This window comes from Macaca nemestrina, chromosome 7, assembly GCF_043159975.1.
Source record: "Macaca nemestrina isolate mMacNem1 chromosome 7, mMacNem.hap1, whole genome shotgun sequence".
Taxonomy (NCBI): Eukaryota; Metazoa; Chordata; class Mammalia; order Primates; family Cercopithecidae; genus Macaca; species Macaca nemestrina.
The window spans coordinates 170,651,522-170,673,465 of NC_092131.1; the positions used below are offsets into that span (position 1 = coordinate 170,651,522).

General features: G+C 45.9%; 1 long non-coding RNA gene across 1 annotated transcript in view; it reads right to left on the reverse strand.

The window, feature by feature from the left end:
- Window positions 1–21,944, reverse strand: part of LOC105497512 (uncharacterized) — a 40,061-nt gene that overhangs the window by 12,498 nt on the left and 5,619 nt on the right. The window contains exon 2 of the long non-coding RNA XR_011606228.1: window positions 2,626–2,775. This is a non-coding gene — a long non-coding RNA (uncharacterized lncRNA). The remainder of the gene's footprint in view (window positions 1–2,625; window positions 2,776–21,944) is intronic.

A 21,944-nucleotide genomic window follows, 5' to 3' on the forward strand; every position in this document is an offset into this window, starting at 1 on the left:
ATGCTGAGCACTGGTCCCCCAGGCCCACTTTTCTTTCTCTAAACTTTGTCTCTGTGTCTTTTTCTTTTCTCAGTCTCTCATGCCACCTGATAAGGAACACCCACAGGTGTGGAGGGGCAGGCCACCCCTTCATCTGGTACCCAACGTGGGTGCTTTTCTCTAGGGTGAAGGTATGCTCAAGTGTGGTCATTGAGGACAAGTCAATGAGAGATTCCTGAGTACGTCTATGGCCATGCCACCCCTTCAAGGAGACTTTGCCTCATATATACCTCTCCCGGAAAACCCTCAAGAGGACTCAATCCACTTTTAAAGGAGCAAGTGGCTAAAAATGACCATTTTTCCAAGAGGTGGGACATGATTCAGGAGGTGACCTCTCCACCAACAGGCACACTCTACCCAAAAATAAGACACTCATAGGATTTGGGAAACTTGAGAGGTATGAAAAGCAGTGGATTCTCAATTTTTCCAACACAACTTGACTCCTCCATGAACTTACCAAAAACACGCAACCAGAAAACTTCCTTGATGAAACTGACCTTGTCACTTTGAAATCTAAATCACAGCAGACCCCAAAACCAGCTCTACCTGAACAACAACATCATCCTTTACCTTACGCCCGTTTGGCACATTTCCTTGAGCTGAAACAAAAATGAGGTGCCACGGGGTACCAAAAAGAGGCTTTAGCTCAACAACATGGGAAGTACCAGAAACCACTCCTGATTTAGGCACTTGTATAGACTCAGTGACTAGGGTTTTCTTCCGTGTTATGTGCCATAATAGTGGTTGCAAAACAGTCAGTGCTTCTGTGGATATTATCCTTGTCGCACCATTAACTCCATGAGTTGCACAGGCTGTTCAGTCCTTACTACTGACAAGCAACAGCCAGCACTGCTCTGCAAGCCCATTAGCTCAGGCTGGCTGCTGTTGTTGGTCTCTCATGTTACCTACCATGTGTCAGTGTTAGCATCTCAGTCTTGCAGTATTGCTTCCACCACCTGAGGAAGAGCCCCAGGACTATAGTACGGCAAACATGAAGTCGAGTATCTTCAAGAAAGATCTAGTTGATGTTCTCCTAGAGAATCTGGAGCCAGTGTTCTTTTTAAATGATCAAGGTCAACACCATTGAAGTTATGCAGTGACTACATAAAACTGTATTAGGGCCAAGCACGATGGCTCATGCCTGTAATCCAAGCACTTTGGGAGGCTGAGGCGGGCAGATCACCTGAGGTCAGGTGTTCAAGACCAGCCTGGCCAACATGGTGAAACCCCATTTCTACTAAAAATACAAAAAATTAGCTGGGCATGGTGGCATGTACCTGTAGTCCCAGCTACTTGGGAGGCTGAGGCAGGAAAATTGCTTGAACTAGGGAGGCGGAGGTTGCAGTGAGCTGAGACCGCGCCATTGCACTCCAGCCTGGGCAACAAGAGCGAAAGCAAACAAACAAACAAAAACAAACAAAAAAACAAAAAAACTGTACTAGATGATAACCTTTCACCCAAAGTTGAGCCAGCTCAAACAGTAGAACTAGTAGCCCTTACCAGAGCTGCTGTCAAAAGGGACACATATACACACACAAACACACACACATACACACAGAGCTATTATGCCTTTGGTGTTGTATATAATTTAGTGATGCTATAAACTGAAGGAATAGCTGACCTCACCAGGGAGGCCTAAAAAAATGGAGAAAAAAATAGATTTGTCAGAAGCATTGATGCTCCCAAAAGAGGCATACAATTAAAAGTGAAGGCACATAGTACAAGCGATAATAAAGAAGTCGACAGGAGTGCATTGGCAGCTATTAAACAAAGGAAGTGCACTTTTCTCCTTGTTCTTAGGAGTTATTTATTATGAAGGAAATGTAAAAACATGAATAGATTTTTTACATACAATTTATTTCAGAGAGAGTAGCCTTAGATTCAAGAAACAGAAACACTGGGCCGGGCACGATGGCTTACTCCCATAATCTCAGCACTTTGAGAGGCTGAGGTGGGTGGATCACCTGAGGTCAGGAGTTCGAGACCAGCCTGACCAACATGGTGAAACCCTGTCTCTACTAAAAATACAAAAACTAGACAGGCCTGGTGATGTGTGCCTGTAATCCCATCTACTCGGAGGCTGAGGCAGGAGAATCGATTGAACCTGGGAGGTGGAAGCTGCAGTGAGCCGAGATCAGGTGTTCAAGACCAGCCTGAACAACACGGTGAAACCCCATCTCTATTAAAAATACAAAAATTAGCCAGGTGTGGTGGTACACACCTATAGTCCCAGCTACTCAGGAGGCTGAGACAGGAGAGTCACTGGGAGGCAGAGGTTGCAGTAAGCCAAGATCACGCCATTGCAGTCCAGCTTGGGTAACAGAGTGAGACTCCATCTCAGAAAAAGTCTTGTTACCCTTACTCTCTACAGTTTCCAGGTACAAATGTAGGTACACAACTTAAATTGGTGGTGATGTGTGCCTATGATCCCAGCTACTCGGGAGTTTTTCATTTTTCTTTATTATTGCTTCTTGCTTTCTGTCCTGCTTCTGAGGCAGGAGGATTGCTTGAAGACAGGAGTTCAAAAGCAGCCTGAGCAACACAGCAAGACCCTGTTTCCAAAAAAAATAAAACAAAGTACAATACCTTAGCCAGGGATGATGTCATGCACCTGTAGTCCGAACTACTTGGGAGGCTCAGGTGGGAGGATTGCTTGAGTCCAGGAGCTTGAGACCGTAGTGAGCTATGATTGCACTACTGCATGCCAGCCTGGGCAACAGATAGAGACCTCTGTCTCTAAAAAATAAAAATAATAAAACTGGTTATCCGCAGCTCTTAAACATCCGTGGCTGAGAATTTTACCCCTAGTGGCCATCAGGTCAGCCTGTTCTGGAACTTATAGACTGTAACCGTATGAATTAACAACTAGAAGACCCATGCACCTGTAAGTTTTACCACTCGTAATTGATTGGACCTTGCTTCAGGCAGACCTAGATAAATACTGTTAAAGAGAAATTCAATAATCATTCTTATCTTCCATGAGTGCAAACTAGATTTTCAAAAACTTCACCTTCAGAACCTCTACACTCCTTCAACCTAGATATTAGGTACTCTGGAAAAGACACCAACTGGAAATATTCTCTAGAGACATTCTGGAAAGGATCCTGGGAAGGTGATGGCAGAAGCGGCCCATCTAGGATGGCAGCTGCCAAGATGCCAGCCACCACAAAGAGGCAGGCCCGGGCCTCCCATTCCTGGAGCAGGCAAGAGCCCTGCTTTCCCCAGGGTACCTCTGCAGCTGCCCTCCCAGGCACAAGACCTGGGCGTCTCTGCAGTCTGCACCCTTGGGGGCCTGGGAAGGCCTCCTGTCTCCACAGGCTCAGGGGTGTCTGCTCCGATGCCTGGCCTCTCCCAGCTCAGCACCCGCTCTGATCTTGGAGCATGGTTGGGGCCAAGCCTGGGCACTGTCACAGCCCAGCTGAGTGTATATACACTCGGGGCATCACCAACACACCAGCTCCCTACCACCTCAGCCCCCTACAGGCTTTGGGCACCGTGAGCATGGGAGGGGAAGCCAAGGAGGAACTGAGGGCAGTTTAGTACTGGTCTGCAGGTGCCCCTTAGTTCAAGCAGCCTGGGCACCATGGACAGCAGCAGGAGACAGGTTCCTGGGTGGAAGGGGGTGGGTCCCCAGTGAAGCCCCGCCTTCAGGCTGGAGAAGGCCTAAAGCCTGGAAGCCAGGCTGTCAGTCCTGTGGACTGGAGGGGGAAACTCATGGTGCTTTTTCCTGGGCCCGCCCATGGCTGCCCATGGAACAATCAGAAGGCACTTCCCCACTCAGAGGCCCATAAAAGCCCCAGGCTCAGCCAGAGCAGGAGAGACAATGGGATGACCAGCCGCAGAGAGGGCCTTCCCACTCCAGCAATGAACTAGCTGCAGAGACGAGCAACACACTCCAGGGCCTCCTTTCTGCTAAGAGTTGTGGAGATGACAGGACAACCTGCCAGCAGAGAGGGACCACCCATCCCAGGGCCTCCTCCTCTCTGCTGAGGGCTGAACACTCATCAGGACACCCTGGCTGCAGAAAGGCGTTACCCACAGTGGGTCCCTGAGCTATTCTACTGCTCAATAAAGCTCTATCTTGTTCACCCTCCACTTGTCTGCATGCTTCATTCTTCTTGGTTGCAGGACAAGAACTCAGGGCGCTGAATGGCAAGTCTAGAAGTGCTGTAACACAAACAGGGCTGAAACATGCCCCTTGCTCTCCACATTGCAGGTGAAGAGTGAGAGAGAAGAGTTGAGGCCCTCTGGGGAGCCCAGACCTGGGAGCTCCCCAAGCCAGGGTTGTGACTCCCTCTTTGAGGCCCTGCAGTTCTTGGAGTCTCTGAGCTTCCAGGTGTCACTGCATTCCCCCCAGTGCCAGCCAAAGCTGCTTGCAGTGCGCCTGGTCCAGCTGCAGCCTTGCAGAGAGCTGCTGCCTGTGCTGGTACCTGGAAACTGCCCCTGCTACTTCAGGAGCCGGCCTGCTTGACTGTGTGCAGTGGCCAGACCCCATGCTCACTTGCTCACACATCTTGGACTCCACACCTGGCTCACCCTTGGCAGGGGTGGATCCAGGCTGGTAGCATGAGCCAAGTGCAGCCTGCCAGGCCGAGTGGGAGGAACAAGCTGAATCGACCAGATCAAAAGTCAGACAAAGGTACCACCAACTACAGAGGCTTCTGGCCAGAAAAACGACACCCAAAAGATCCCATAACAAAGGCTGTTAATAACAGATAACAGTGAAACTCTGAGGTGTGTATCCTTGGATCCAAGTACTTGGCACCACATTGATGGACTTGAAGTAGCTTCCACTCAAGATCATCAGAATAAGACCCAATGACCAAAACCACAAATATTATTTTCTTTCTCTTTTCTTCTTGTTTCTTGCTTCTGTCTCTAATCCTTATATTGACTTGGATTCCTTTTTGCTGATTTAAACTGCTGATAGTACACTGATACAGTTTGGCTGCGTCCCACCCAAAATCTCATCTTGAGTCGTAATCCCCATAATCCCCACATATCAAGGGAGAGACCAGGTGGAGGTAATTGAATCATGGGGCAGTTTCCCCAATGCTGTTCTCATGATAGTGAGTGAGATGTCACGAGATCCGATGATTTGATAAGTGTTTGGTAGTTCCTCCTGCATTCCTTCTCCTTCCTTCCACCTTGTGAAGAAGGTGCCTTGCTTCCCCTTTGCCTTCCGCCATGACTGTAAGTTTCCTGAGGCCTCCCCACAGCCATGCTGAACTGTGAGTCAAGTAAACCTCTTTCCTTTCTAAGTTACCCAGTCTCGGGCAGTTCTTTATAGCAGTGTGAAAATGGACTAATATATATACCAACAATGACTTACTCATTTTTTTTTCTTTTTTCTTTTTTTTTTTTTTTTTTGAGACAGAGTCTTGCTCTGTTGCCCAGGCTGGAGTGCAGTGGTCCGATCCCAGCTCACTGCAAGCTCCGCATCCCGGGTTTATGCCATTCTCCTGCCTCAGCCTCCCGAGTAGCTGGGACTACAGGCGCCCGCCACCTCACTCAGCTAGTTTTTTGTATTTTTTTAGTAGAGACGGGGTTTCACCGTATTAGCCAGGATGGTCTCGATCTCCTGACCTTGTGATCTGCCCGTCTCGGCCTCCCAAAATGCTGGGATTACAGGCTTGAGCCACTGCGCCCGGCCTTACACATGTTTTTTATTCTTGTCCTTAATACACGTGGTCCAGGGAGAGCTTATGCTTACCAGGGCATTTTCCATCTAAGAGTGTAAAGCTCCAGGAAATTAAAAAGAGTCTGGATTTTTAAATGCATCTCTGACCTCTAATGTATCCCTTATTACTGGATATCAAGCATTCCACATTTCTGCTCAAGATTTCCAAGCTTATGATGCTAACTTGTCCTGTTCAATCATGTGGATTGAACATATTTCATTTATACACATCAGCATAACTATACTTATCTTAAATATTTATAATATTGCTATAATTATACTTAACTTAAATATTAGACCCATCTAAGGCCTAAAATCTTTTCCAAAGTTTGAACTGAGAAACTGATCAGGTTTGCTCTAATTGTTTTTTATGTTTCCACCTAAATTTTTGTAATTGTACACTAAATTCTGTGACTAACGGTAAAATGTCTCAAATTTTAGCATTTATATCATGGAAAATCTCATCAGACCCAAATCAAAACTGAAAACTAAAAGTTGGACCAATTACCAAATTTTGTGCCGATACTACATAGACGAAGGCAAACATATTTGTGCAGTTGCAGAATTCATATATATTAAACAATTAACATTCATTGTATACTGAAAGTAGAACATACGCTTTGACAGAAAGATTTCATATAAGAGCTACACTGAATCTGGTCAGTTTTTAACTTGTGGAAAGACTTGCATTAATAAGAACTTACATGAATTTTTAAATTCCCCATTTCTTTATTTATTTATTTTTTTTTTTTTTTTTGAGACGGAGTCTGGCTCTGTCGCCCAGGCTGGAGTGCGGTGGCCGGATCTCAGCTCACTGCAAGCTCCGCCTCCCGGGTTCACGCCATTCTCCTGCCTCAGCCTCCCGAGTAGCTGGGACTACAGGCGCCCGCCACCTCGCCCGGCTAGTTTTTTGTATTTTTTAGTAGAGACGGGGTTTCACCATGTTAGCCAGGATGGTCTCGATCTCCTGACCTCGTGATCCGCCCGTCTCGGCCTCCCAAAGTGCTGGGATTACAGGCGTGAGCCACCGCGCCCGGCCTAAATTCCCCATTTCTATCAAGGATGTTTTCCACCCGTCTGATGCTCTCAGTGGAATGCAAATGTATTTGGAGGAATCAGAGATGGTGAGATCTCTATCTCCGTGTAAGGTATCTTTCCTCATCTTGCAGTGCACAAAATCTCTATTGCCATGGTAATCATTTCAAATAAAACTGTATTTGCACTATAGGCTTAAAAAAATGAGCCTGAACTTTCTTGATGAAGTGTTACTAGACAACAGAATTCCCTTTGATTATACACTAGCCGAGCAAGGTGATATTTGTGTCCCAGTACCTCCTGTTGCAGCTGGATCAATGAAAGTTCCTTTTGTAAAATTCAAGGACAAGCCAACTCATTGTCCAAAGTGGGATAATGCATACAGCGAAACCTAGTCTCATGCCTTGAGTTTTGACAAAAAGAGGGATACTTTGCATTGGTTATGTTGTTTCTATCTCCGTTTCTAATCATTGCTGTTGTCAAATGATTTGTAAACAGGTTCTGAAATGCTGCTGCACCATCTCAACAAACATCAAATGATCCTAAATTGAAAGGATTCTAAAGTGACTCTGAAAAAAAACACAACTGAAAAAGCACCTTTGGTAGAGCGTGATGATGGCCTCGGTTCTTCATCCCTCCAGCAGCCTCAGCTTTTTCCATGTGCCCTTTCTCTTTGAGACACAGGACCACAAGACTACAGCTGATAGTGTAACAGGGAAAACTCTCTGGCAGCACAACCCTCATCTATGCACAAGGTAAAACTAGAGAATTTTGAATCTTGTGGTTCACCAAAAGTAACCGTAGCAACAACAGAGCCCATGTCCAACTCAGGCATCGCTTATATTGACTCAGCTCCCCACACTAAAAGCCCAACAGAAGAGGATATGTTACCATCTCTATGCAAAACACCATTCCCTTTAGCCTTTACTGTGCAACACACCATGTTTGGCTTTCAACTAAAAATTACAAGACACACAAGAAAGAAAAAAAAAAAAAGCAATTCCCAGTCAAGAAACAGAGCAATCAGCAGAGCCAGACTTAGGTATGACCGGATGTTGGAACTGTCAGACAGGACATTTAAGATAACTATGATTAATACATTGAAGGCTTGTGGAAAAGTTGACAATGTACATGAACAGATGAGGAATTTCAACTAAAAAATATAAACTATGAGAAAAAATCAAATGAAAATGCTAAAATTAGAAAAAAAAAAAAAAAAGACCGGGTGCGGTGGCCCACACCTGTAATCCCAGCACTTGGGGAGGTCAAGGTGGGTGGATCACTTGAGGCCAGGAGTATGACACCACCTGGCCAACATGGCAAAACTCTGTCTCTAGTAAAAATACAAAAATTAGCTGGGTGCCCGTGGTGCATGCCTATAATCCCAGCTACTCAGGATGCTGACGCATGAGAATCGCTTGGGAGGCAGAGGTTACAGTGAGCCGAGATCATGCAACCTCCCTCCAGCCTAGGTGACAGAGCAACACTCCATCTAAAAAAAAAAAAAAAAAAAAAAAAAGAATCTCTGTAGGCCAGAGGCATAACATTTTTAAAGTGCAGAAAAAACAAAGCTCCCACCTGTGAATTCTATACCCAGCAAAAATATCTTACAAAAATAAAAATGAAATAAAGACTTTTTCAGATAAACATTGACACAATTTATTACTAGAAAATCTGTATTATTAACATATAATAACATAAGAAATGTTAAAGGAATTTTTTTTGTTTTGAGACAGAGTCTCACTCTGTCACTCAGGCTGGAGTGCAGTGGTGCAATTTCAGCCCACTGCAACCTCTACCTCCCAGCCTCAAGCAATTCTCACGTCTCAGCCTCCCGAGTAGCTGGGACTACAGACGTGCACCACCACAGCCGGCTAATTTTTATATTTTTAGTAGAAACAAGGTTGCATAATGTTGCTGGTCTTGAACTCCTGAGTGCAGGAAATCTGCCTACCTCAGCCTCCCAAAGTGCTATGATTACAGGCATGCGCCACTGTGCCTAGCTAGAAAAATTTTAAAGTAGAATTCTGATAGCAGACAGAAACTTGGGCCAACACGGCAAATGGGAAGAAGCTCAACATAATTTACCATTATCTGCCAGGGAAGTGCATATTAAAACCACAGGACATACCACTACACACCTACTAGAACGGCTAAAAAACTGACAACACCAACTGCTAGCAAAGACATGGTGCAACAGACACTCTCACATCTTGCTTGTAGGAAAGTAAACTGGTAAAGCCACGCTGAAAAACAGTTCGTTTCTTTTAAAGTTAAACATGGACTTACCATATGACCCTGTAATCTCACTGCTAGGTATTACCCAAGTGAAATGAAAACTTATCTTCACACAAAAACCTGTACACAAATGTTTAAAGCAGCTTTTCATGATCGCAAAACTCCGGAAATAGCCCAAATGTCCATCACCTTGTGATTATATGTCTGGAGTTGGCTTCTGCCAGTTGGTTCGTGGTCTCGCTGACTTCAAGAATGAGGCCAGACCTTCGCAGTGAGTGTTACAGCTCTTTTTCGAGACCGAGTCTCACTCTGTCGCCCAGGCTGGAGGCAGTGGCGCGGTCTTGGCTCACTGCAAGCTCCACCTTCCAGGTTCATGCCATTCTCCTGCCTCAGCTTCCCGTGTAGTTGGGACTACAGGCGCCCACCACCACGCCCGGCTTTTTTTCTTTTTTTTTTTTTTTTAAGGGAGACAGCATTTCACCGTGATACTGAGAATAGTCTCATCTCTTGACCTCGTGATCCACCCGCGTCTGCCTCCCAAAGTGCTGGAATTACAGGCGTGAGCCAAAGTACCCAGCCGTGTTACAGCTCTTAAACATGGCACAGAGCCAAAGAATGAGTGGTGGCAATTGTGAAGAGCCAAAAGACAAACCCTCCTCAACGTGCAAGTGGACAGGAGCAGGTTGCAGATGTGCGCTGGGTAGCCAGCTTTTATTCCCTTATTGTCCCCGCCCATATTCTATTTCTGTCCTATCAGAGTGCCCTTTTTTCAATCCTCCCCACGAATGGCTACTTTTAGAATCCTGCTGATTGGTGCATTTTACAGAGTGCCAATTGGTGTGTTTTACAGAGTGCTGATTGGTGCATTTTACAGAGCACCGATTGGTGCGTTTCACAATCCTCTTGTGAGACAGAAAAGTTCCCAATTGGTGCATTTTACAATCCTCTTGTAAGACAGAAAAGTACCCCTAGTCTCCACTCAACCCAGGAAGTCCAGCTGGCCTCACCTCTCAAGTAGATAACCAAATTGTGACATATATGTATGAAATACTATCTATAGTGTGTATATATATATATAGAAACATTACTCAGCAATAAAAAGGAATGAACTACAGAGACACATAACAGCATGAATGAATCTCAAATGCCTTGTGCTTTTAATACATGAAAGGAGTCAGATTCTAAAGGCCATATGATGTGGTAGAATGGGAAAAAACGTTAAATCAGGGGTTGTCAATGGTTGATGATATGGTTTGGTTGTGTCCTCACCCAAATCTCATCTTGAATTATAATTTCCATAATCCCCACATGTCATGGGGGGGACCAGGTGGAGATAATTGAATCATGGAGCGCTTTTCCCCATCCTGTTCTTGTGACAGTGAGTGAGTTCTCCTGAGATCTGATGGTTTTATAAGGAGCTTCCCCCTGCACTGGGCACTCATTTTTTTCTCTCCTGCCACCTTGTGAAGAAAGACATGTTTACTTCCCCTTCCGCCATGATTGTAAATTTCCTGAGGCCTTAGCCTCCCTAGCCTTGCTGAACTGTGTCAATTAAACCTCTTTCTTTTATAAATTACCCAGTCCCGAGTATGTCCTTATAGCAGAGGGATAATTAACTAATACAACTGGGAATTTAGGAGGAGGTGGGTATCGAAAAGCGGAATGGGGGAAGGTGGAATTTTTAGGTGTGATAGAATCATTGTGTATCTTGACTGTGTGGGTGGTGGCAGCAGTGGTTACACAACTCTATAAGATTCAAATCTCATAGAATTGTATACTAACAAGAATTTTACTGTATATAAATCACACTTCATTAAATATAAAACAAATCAATAAAACAAACAATCTACTCAATACAACACCCAAGACTGATCTGAATGTGAGCTGAATCTGAAAGTTTGATAATTTTCTTATCCTTTCAGGTCAACCCTTCATCTCTGAATAAGGTAAGGCCATTATAAAGGACTATAAAAAAACAACTTTATAATTATAGAAATACTTGCCTGGAGTTTAATCAAACATAAATGTTATTTTCACCAGCCAAAGCTGTTAAATGACTATAAACTTTGAGCAATACACTAGCAAAGGTGATTAACAACCAAGAGGTGATCCTCACCCAACCTAACTGAAAATTCTTTCCCAACTAAAGAGCAATGAGACTCGCTTCACACAACCATATACATACAGACGGATGCATTCTACCCAGTCCAGGCTGTGAGCTGCAATTGTTAACTGGCAAAATCACAATGAACTTCTCCTTGCTAGCACATAAAATTCCTGATATTTTTTTCCTTGTGGGGATTCACTCAGTTGAAATAAATATAGTGCTCACATTTTCAGTCAGTAGGTGGTCCTTATCTTTCCTTTAATAATACACCCAGAGGCCGGGCATGGTGGCTCATGCCTGTAATCCCAGCACTTTGGGAGGCTGAGGCTGGCGGATCACGAGGTCAGGAGATCGAGACCATCCTGGCTAACACGGTGAAACCCCGTCTCTACTAAAAGTACAAAAAAATTAGCCTGGTGTGGTGACCTGTAATCCCAGCTACTTCGGGAGGCTGAGGCAGAAGAGTTGCTTGAACCCGGGAAGCGGAGGTTCTAGTGAGCTGAGATCGCGCCATTGCCCTCCAGCCTAGGAGAAAGTGTGAGACTCCCTCTCAATAATAATAATAATAATAATACACCCAGAAAACCACTATCACCACTATCTAGGTCATGAAACAGAACAGACTGAAACCACAGTAATAATGCATTTTCCCAAAACATTATATTCCTGCCTCCCTAAAGGTAACCACTGTCATACTTTTAACACCATAGACTAGTTTTGCCTCTTCTGTAGCATTATGTAAATTGAACCATATAGCATAATTTTATGCCTCAACCTTATGCTTGTGGGAGTTGTCCACATTACAGCATGAGTAAGTAGCTGTTCATGTTTATTACCGTATGATATTCCATTGCATGAATATGCCACTACATTTTTTTTTTTTTTTTTTTTGAGACAGAGTCTCGCTCTGTCACCCAGGCTGGAGTGCAATGGTGCTATGTCAGCTCACTGCAACCTCCGCCTCCCAGGTTCAAGCGATTCTCATGCCTCAGCCTCCCGAGTAGCTGGGATTACAGGTGTGCACCACCACGCCTGGCTAATTTTTTTGTATTTTTAGTAGAGACAAGGTTTCACCATGCTGCCCAGGCTGGTCTCAAACTCCTGAGCTTAGGCAATCCGCCTGCCTCGGCTTCCCAAAGTGCTAGGATTACAGGCGTGAGCCGCCACACCCAGCCACCACTATATTTATGTACCACTATCAGTGAACATTTAAATTGTTTTTGGTTTGAGCTATTACAAATAATGCTACAAGGATGTTTCCATTATGCCATGGTTCGAATGTGCCCCCTCCAAAATTCAAGTATTGCCAGTGTGATAGTATTAAGAGATGAGACTTTTAAAAGGTGATTCAACCATGAGGGCTCTTTTTTCTAACTGAAATTAGATACCCTTCTAGAGGGACTTGATGGAGGGCTTTGCTCTCTCTTGCCCTTCTGCTGTCCATCCTGTGAGGACACACACACAAATGCCCTCAGCAGATGCCAGTGACTTGATCTTTGACTTCCAGCCTCCAGAACTGAGAGAATAAATTTTTTTTTCTGTGTAAATTACTCAGTCTTAGGTATTCTCTCACAGCAGCACAAAATTGACTAAGACATTTGCCTTTTAGATGTGTATCTTTTGGGTTTCGAACCATGTTCGAACTATATTACCTCTTCAAAATTGAATCAAATTAAAATTGTAAAGTAATGAACAAATTCAGTGAGCATTTCTTTGGATTTCTTTTTGACAAGTAGTAGCGCAGATACACTCTGTGTGAAACGTAGCTCTAAAGTAGCACTTTTTTATCTTTTGCAATTGGAATCCAATAATTACAGCTGACCCTTGAGCAACATGGGTTTGAACTGCGTGGGTCCACTTCTACGAGGACTTTTTTCAACCCAACGAGGACTGAAAATGCAGTATTCATGGAATGTGAAACCTGCGTACACAAAGGGCCGACTTTTCTTTTTTTTTTTTTTTTTTTGAGACGGAGTCTCGCTCTGTCGCCCAGGCTGGAGTGCAGTGGCCGGATCTCAGCTCACTGCAAGCTCCGCCTCCCGGGTTCACGCCATTCTCCTGCCTCAGCCTCCCAAGTAGCTGGGACTACAGGCGCCCGCCACTGCGCCCGGCTAGTTTTTTGTATTTTTTTTTAGTAGAGACGGGGTTTCACCGTGTTAGCCAGGATGGTCTCGATCTCCTGACCTCGTGATCCGAAAGGGCCGACTTTTCTTATAGGTGGGCTCCAGAAGACCAACTGCAAGATTTAAAGATGCACAGATTTGGGTATCCTCTGGCAGTCCTGGAACCAGTCCCCTCAGATGCCAAGGAACAAGTCTATAATGATTGCAAAGCATTCATGATATTTACCTGAATTAAGAGTGTGGTTGTAATTTCAGCATTTCTGCCGATTTGTAAAGAATGCTCCATTTAATGAAAATTAGTAAACTAAGGCCAAAGATGTTTTAACTGAGAAAGGAAAGGAAAGGTTCATTTGAAAGAATCTGAAAATTGTATCCTCTGAGGAGATGCTTTTGTTTGTTTGTTGTTTTTTGTTTTGTTTTGAGACAGACTCTCACTCTGTTGCCCAGGCTGGAGTGCAATGGCAAGATCTCTGTTCACTGCAACCTCCACCTCCCGGGTTCAAGCGATTCTCCTGCCTCAGCTCCCCAAGTAGCTGGGATTACAGGCAAAGGCCACTATGCCCGGCTAATTTTTGTATTTTTAGTAGAGACGGGGTTTCACCATGTTGGCCAGGCTGGTCATGAACTCCTGACCTTGTGATCCGCCCGCCTCGGCCTCCCAAAGTGCTGGCATTACAAGTGTGAGCCACCGCACCCGGCTGAGAAGATGTAATTTTATCTCATAAAATTCAGATACCTTCACTGTGTTTTAATTCAACTGACTAATTTATCTGAGATTATACTTTAAAACCTGAGTATAAACAAAAAAGAGGTATGTAATATTAGGTTGAATATTACAATTCAGTAGAATATTTAATGAGCTACACACATACACACACATTTACAAGTATCCAAGGCTATAAAACACCCAGAAATCATAAAAAATGGCTGACAGTCTCCATTTCATTATTACTGTTTACTCTAAGGGTCATTATTAAAGTAGTGTGAAAACTGTTGCCCAATGGAATAATCGTTCTTTTCCATTTGAATACAAACGTTGTCAGTGACACATACATTAACCTTTAAAACACCCATGTTTTCCATGTCCATGTCTACCTAAGACGTCAGAAAACTATTTACTTAAAGAAAATGGGCCAGGCATGGTATGTCACTCCTATAATCCCAACACTTTGGGAGGCTGAGGCAGGCAGATCACTTGAGGCCAGGAGTTTGAGACTAGCCTGGGCAACATGGGGAAACCCCATCTCTACTAAAAATTCAAAAATTAGCTGGGAGTCGTGGTGGGTGCCTGTAATCGCAGCGACTGGGGAGGCTGAGGCCAGAGGATTGCTTGAGCCCAGGAGGTGGAGGTTGTGGTGAGCCAATATCATGCAACTGCATTCCAGTCTGGGTGATAGAAGTGAAATCCTGTCTCAAATAAAAAAAAGAAAGAAAGAAAGAAAGAAAGAAAGAAAGAAAGAAAGAAAGAAAGAAAGAAAGAAAGAAAGAAAATGCAGCTGCATAACTGAGTGCTCACAAAGCTACTCTGCCATGAGTTATTACAGGAAAATGGAGATTCTGGGAGAAGAAACAGTGTATAGATCCAAAAGTTTTGGTTTTGCTGTGGTCTTATTGTGCATGCTTTTAAAAAATCAGATGTGGGATTTTCCCCAAATAAAAATATTTTTTATAATAGGATAAATTTATGTCCCAGCACAGTGATATTCATGACCATCCTCGCCCCTCCTTTGTGCGGTCTTTGTGACATTCTTGACAGGTCCACCATTTTAGTGGATTGCGCCCTGCAACCTGGCTCCACGCAGAAGACTGCCTCTTCTTCTCAGAAGCCTGCCTGGGTTGCACGGGGACACCTCGCCCAGCAGTGTTCACAACTCTGTCGGCTCTCTGCTGCCCCTCTCCATCCATGCCACACACACGAATCCATAAGGACTGGCTCCCGATTTTTTTTTTGTTTGTTTTTTGAGACAGAGTTTCGCTCGTGTTGCCTAGGCTGGAGTGCAATGGCACGATCTCTGCTTATCGCAACGTCCACCTCCTGGGTTCAAGCAATTCTCCTGCCTCAGCTTCCCGAGTAGCTGGGATTACAGGCATGCACCACCATGCCCAGCTAATTTTTGTATTTTCTTTTTAGTAGAGACAGGGTTTCTCCATGTTGGTCAGGCTGGTCTCGAACTCCCAACCTCAGGTGATCCGCCCATCTTGGCCTCCCAAAGTGCTAAGATTACAGGCGTGAGCCATCGCGCCCGGCCAGGACTGGCTCCCGATTCTAATGGTTGCCCGGAACCCCGTGCCCAGCCCAGCTGAGCTCTGTACCCACCAGGGCACTTGATCTGCTGTAATTGCTCTGGGCCTCAGCCTCTCCATGCAGCACACACACACATGATCAGTGTGCTTCACAAGGATATAGGGAGAACTTTAGGAGAGGAGACATGTCTTCTAAGAATCATTTTTAGTAATAAATAGCATGGGGGTGGGGGCGGCGGGGGCGGTGGCTCACACCTGTAATCCCAGCACCTTGGGAGGATGAGGCGGGCGGATCACCTGAGGTCAGGAGTTCAAGACCAGCCTGACCAATACGGACAAAACCCGTCTCTACTAAAAATACAAAATTAGCTGGGCATGGTGGTGTGAGACTGTAATCCCAGCTACCTGAGAGGCTAAGGCAGAAGAATCACTTGAATCCAGGAGGCAGAGGTTGCAGTGAGCCGAGATTGCATCATTGCACTCCAGCCTGGGAAACTAGAGTGAAACTCCGTCTCAAAAAAAAAAAAAAAAAAAAAAATAGCATGGGGGGAATGAAGCCTCATATTTTGACAATAAATTCCTCCTGGCATATATTACAATCTGATGCATTCTTAAATGTGAATTCCTTTGTGCTATAAACATTAAGTGCCGCATTTTCTCAATGCTGTGAGCTTTTAATTCTGCGGCATGGCTCTGCGACTGTGGCTGTGAGTAGGGACGGCTGTGTTGATGTGCACGTGGTCATTCCACACCTTAGATGTGAGAGGTGCACTCTGGTCTGTGGTCGACAGCTAAGTTGCTCTATCTCTTTAAACTTCACTGCACCAAACTGGAGAACCCACAGCTGCTCTTTCCCAGTGGGTCTGGGCAGTAGCTGGGGTTGGTTTGCAAGCCAACTATAATTTTCTGTGGCGGATTCTTTTTCTTTCTTTCTTTTTTCTTTTTCTCTCCCTTTTTTTTTTTTTTTTTTTTTAGCGCTCCTGTGCACTGCCTGATGTTCCCTCCCTGGGCTGGATGCCAATGCTGGGAGACTCAGAAGCCGCGTGTGGAAGATGGCAGCGTGGGTGCGGCCTGGGTGCCCACATGATGGAGTAGAGGGAGCCATTATCCCCAATACAAACCTGCCCACTGACTCGGACCCGCACTGGACTGTGGGACCTGGTTGGACGCCCGAAAATGTGGGTTTTGTGATGGTTATAACAGCCTGCATTGACTGGGTCCTCAGCCAGTCTCAGGGTCTTTGGCAATATTTAGAACTTGCTTGGCCCTTTGTCTTTTGATACTTATCTGGCCAAATTTGGCCTGAATGGACCAAACTTTGGCCTTTTCTGTTTCTGGGCAGGCACTGTTGGGCACTGCCAGAGAGAAACCTCAAAGTCAGACATTACATTGTCTGGGATGCAGCTGTGCCCAGCAATCCTGGGGTGTCCCCAATCCAACTTTCTCTGCCGCTTTCTGGAGTGGCTATTTCAAGTCTCTGGTTTTCTGAAGCCCTCAAGTCTCTCTTTCCACTTCAAAGAGAACATTGCAGTCATTGATTGGGAACTTGCTCCGAGTGAGGGGCTGCTGTGCCCACCCTCCCATCCTCTCCCACACCTAGGGAGTTCATGGCTAGCTCTGCCCTCTGGGCACTGGCCCCCAGCCAGAGACCTCTGCAGGGGCAGTGCTCCATCTCATGCCATCTCTTGCCTGCACCTTCCTCTCTGCTAGTGCCTTTCTTCTGTGTATCTGGCTGTGTGGGAGAAGTTCTCTAGCAGCAGAGCCTAGTTCAACGGTTTAAAAAAAAAATACACCATAGGTTTCATGCCCTGAATACCACTTACAGAGCAGCTGCTGGGTACTTGCAATATAGGCAAAATGCAGATCTTGCTCAACTCTTCTGGTGTCTGTCTTTGTTAACTAGCCATCGCGCTCCCCTAGCTAAAATGGCTGTCTCTGGAGGGGTGACACGGGCATTCATGGCGGGTAGCAGACATCAATCGCTACCACTTGTTTTCTTGGTGGTGGTAATGGAGACCCTCCAGAGAACCCTTATACCCCTCTGAATCTCCTCATGGCAGGAAAACTGGGTTGTGCTCTGAAATGTCATAAAGTCATATTTGGAGAGCTGTGCTGACTCTGAGTCGCTGGCTGAGATCGCTTTCTTCCTGAACAGTGTGCCGACTGCCATGCCACGGCTCCTCATGCAGGCAGCACAGGGCAAAGCTGGGAGGCACATCTTGGACTCTGACATAATGATTTTTTTCCTGCTTCTGTGGTTAAACACATTTAGAGGACCTGCTTTGAAGGTTCCTACGTTCCTGGCTGCATTATGCAAATCATAGGCACGTGTATGTTAGGAATGCAAGGAGCCTGTTTACATCATCTTTTTTTTGTTGTTGAGGCTGAGTCTTGCTCTGTCGCCCAGGCCAGAGTACAGTGGTGCGATCTTGGCTTACTACAACCTTCGCCTCCCGGGTTCAAACAATTCTTGTGCCTCAGCCTCCTGAGTCGCTGGGATTGCAGGCACACACCACCATACCCAGCTAATTTTTTTTTTGTATTTTTAGTAGAGATGGGGTTTCACCATGTTGGCCAGGCTGGTCTCGAACTCCTGACCTCAGGTGATCCTCCAGCCTCTCAACCCAAAGTGTTGGGATTTCAGGCATGAGCCACTGCACCTGGCCTACATCATCTTTTGTGAAAAAAAAAAAAAAATTGTTTATACACTTGAATGTCTAATCAGCATTTCAAAGGTAACATGCCAAAAACTAAATTCTCATTATCCCTCCTCCCCAGCCACCTTCATCCCAGCAGAGGTGTCACCAGCAGCTCAGGCCAGTGATCTAGCCGTCAGACTTGACTCCCCTCATGCTCTCTCACCCATCTAACCAATCAGAAATATTACTGACTCTGCTTTCCAAATCTACCTTCATTACACCTCCCCCCAACTCACCTCCACCCTCTCCCAGATGCCACCATCGTTCCTGGACAGTTACAGTGGCCTTCTACGGGTCATGTCTCCCCCATTGTCTTCTCTCCCGAATTCTGTTTTCCATAGACAAGCTAGACTATTTTGATCATGAAAATCTCACTGTGCTACTCCCTGCTTACAATAACCTCCTCTCCCGTGTGGAATCAAATCTTAAGTCCTCAGCCAGGCGCGGTGGCTCAAGCCTGTAATCCCAGCACTTTGGGAGGCCAAGGCGGGCGGATCACGAGGTCAGGAGATAGAGACCATCCTGGCTAACATGGTGAAACCCCGTCTCTACTAAAAAATAGAAAAAATTAGCCAGGCGTGGTAGCGGGTGCCTGTAGTCCCAGCTACTCGGGAGGCTGAGGCAGGAGAATGGCGTGAACCCGGGAGGCGGAGCTTACAGTGAGCCGAGATCATGCCACTGCACTCCAGCCTGGGCGACAGAGCGAGACTCCATCTCAAAAAATAAAAAACAGAAAAATCTGAAGTCCTCGCTGTGACTGCACCAGTCCTCCAGCATCCCTGTTTCTTGGGCCTGCCAGGCCAGTCCCCACCTGAGGACTTTTGCACTTGTTATGTCCTCTGCCGAGAAAGCTCTTCCCTGACATCTCAGTTCCTGGAGTGGCTTTCCTTGAAATCTTAGTTTCCCAGGGCTGCTGTAACCACAGACTGGATGGCATAAACAACAGAAATGTGGTCTCTCACAGTTCTGGAGCCAGAAATCCAAAATCAAGGTGTCTGCAGGGCCGTGCTCTCTTGCTCTGAAAGCTCTGAGAAAGAATCTCTCTTACGCATCTTTCTCAGCTTCTGGTGGTTCCCATAAACCCTTCATGTTCCTTAGTTTATAGCCGCATCATTCTAATCTCTGCCTCCAGTGTCACCTGGCGCTCCCACTATGTGTCTGTGACCCTTCTCTTCTTATAAAGACACCAGTCACGCTGGATTAGGACCCACTCTAATTCACCATGACCTCACGTTAACTTGATTACTACTGTGAAGACCCTATTTCCAAATAAAGTCACATTCACAGGTGCCAGGTTAGGGCTTCAACATCTTTTTTTTCCTTTTTTTAGAGATGGAGTTTTGCTCTTGTCACCCAGCCTAGAGTGCAATGGCTTGTGGTCTCAGCTCACTGCAATCTCTGCCTCCCAGGTTCACGTGATTCTCCTGCCTCAGCCTCCCAAGTAGCTGGGATTACAGGCGCCCACCACCATGCCCGGCTAATTTTTGTATTTTTTTAGTAGAGACGGGGTTTCACCATGATGGCCAGGCTGGTCTCAAACTCCTGACCACAGGTGATCCACACACTTCAGCCTCCCAAAGTGCTGGGATTACAGGCGTGATCCACTGTGCCCGGCCGTCTTCAGCGTATCTTTTTGGGAGCCCTTTGAACCTTCAATGCATAAAAACATCCTATATCCTATAGATGTAGAATCGCTATTTGCTCTACATCTTGGCCTGTTTTCTTCACCCCATGTCATTTCCCACTACCTGAAACTATGCCCCAAAGGATAGTGGCAGCTGTCTAAATTAGAATCTCCCTACCCATTCTCCTTAAAACTGTACAGGTGAGCAAGGAGAGCAGACACCCATTGCTCATGTCTACACCACATCTAGAAGGCAGAAGACAAAAGTGGCTTAAAAAGGATCCAGCTGAAGCAAGAGAGCGCCCTAGCAATCAATCACAGAAGAAAAAGGGTGTTGTTGATTAAAGAAACTGCCCTTCACTCTAGCAACAGAAGAGGGAGCAGTTGATCTGCACAACCAATAGGCCGCTCAGGCCCCTAGGCCTCCACTGCATTGTCTGCTATTGCCAGTCCAGGGAAACGCAACAGAAATAAACAAGAACAATCACAAAGCAGAAAAGGAGAACCCCACACTTTCTGGCAGATGGAGCCACTTTGGAAAACAGTTTGGTGAGTCCTCAGAAAGTTAAACATGTAATTTCCACGACCCAGCAATTCCACTCCTAGGTATATCCCAAGACAAATGAAAACATGTCCACACAGAAACTTGTACATGAGTGTTCCTAGCAGTATTCCTCCACAAGAGCCAAAAGGTGGAAACCACTCAAACGCCCACCAACTGATGAATAAGTGAACACGTTGTGGTATATAGCGATACAACAAGAGACTATTTGCGGTAAACAGGAGTGAAATACTGATTGATACTACAACATGGATTAACTTTGAAAACATGGCTGGGGTTCGGAAGCTGATGCCCCACATTTAATGCTTTGTACATGCGGAACTGAAAGAAGAGCTTCAAGGTGTCTCTCCTCCCTCCTGCCCAAAGCACAGGCTTCCCTGACCTTTCCCCATCTGTCTAAAGTCTGCGCCTACGAAGGAAAACAATCACCTCCAGTCACTTCCCTGAGTTTTCATTAACTGCACCCATATCTCAGGAAGGAAAACTAAAGTCTGTCAACACACCTAGACAGAATTTGTCGCAAACCACTGTCTGCTCTGCAGGCCCAAAAGACTTTACCGCAGACCGTGGTGTGTTCTTCAAGCCCTTTGAATCTTCCGTAGTCATCATTTATTGCCCCTCCCCAAAATTCCTCTTCTCCCACTCCCATAGCTATGACTAGGGAAGATTCAAAGGGCTAAAAATACAAAAATTAGCAGAGCATGGTGGCACATGCCTGTAATCCCAGCTACTTGGGAGGCTGAGGCACGAGATTTGATTGAACCCGGGAGGCAGAGGTTGCAGTAAGACGAGATCGTGCCACTGCACTTCAGCCTGGGGGACAGAGCGAGACTCCATCTCAAAAACAAAACAAACAAACAAACAAACAAAAGCAGGCGATTGGGTCATGACGGCTCTGCCTTTGTGAATGGATTAACCCATTCATGAACTAATGGACTGGTGGGTTAACGGATTAATGTGTTATCACAGAGTGGAACTGGTGGCTTTATAAGAAGAGGAAGAGACATGGGCCAGCATGCTCAGTCCCCACAACCCCCGCCCCGCAATGTGATGCCCAGCACCACCTTGGGACTCTGCAGAGAGTCCCCACAACCCCCGCCCCACAATGTGATGCCCAGCACCACCTTGGGACTCTACAGAGAGTCCCCACAACCCCCGCCCCGCAATGTGATACCCAGCACCACCTTGGGACTCTGCAGAGTCCCCACAACCCCCGCCCCGCAATGTGATGCCCAGCACCACCTTGGGACTCTGCAGAGAGTCCCCACCAGCAAGAAGCCCTCACGAAATGCAGCCACTCAACCTCGCACTTCCCAGCCTCCAGAAGTGTGAGAAACAAATTTCATTTCTTAGCAATTACTCAGTTTCAAATATTCTGTTATATGCAACAGAAAATGGACTGAGAGTTCTTAAGGAATTCCCCATCACATCCGAGGCTTAACCAGAGGTGACCTTTGTCTGGTTCCCCAGGAGGCTCCTGGAGGAAAGGAGTGGACGCTGTCCACCACCTCATTCATTGGATGCAGGGCCTGAAGGGAGGACCTGTAGAGAGTTTTCCAGCAGCTCCCTTAAAAGGAGCCTGGAGAGAGGAGA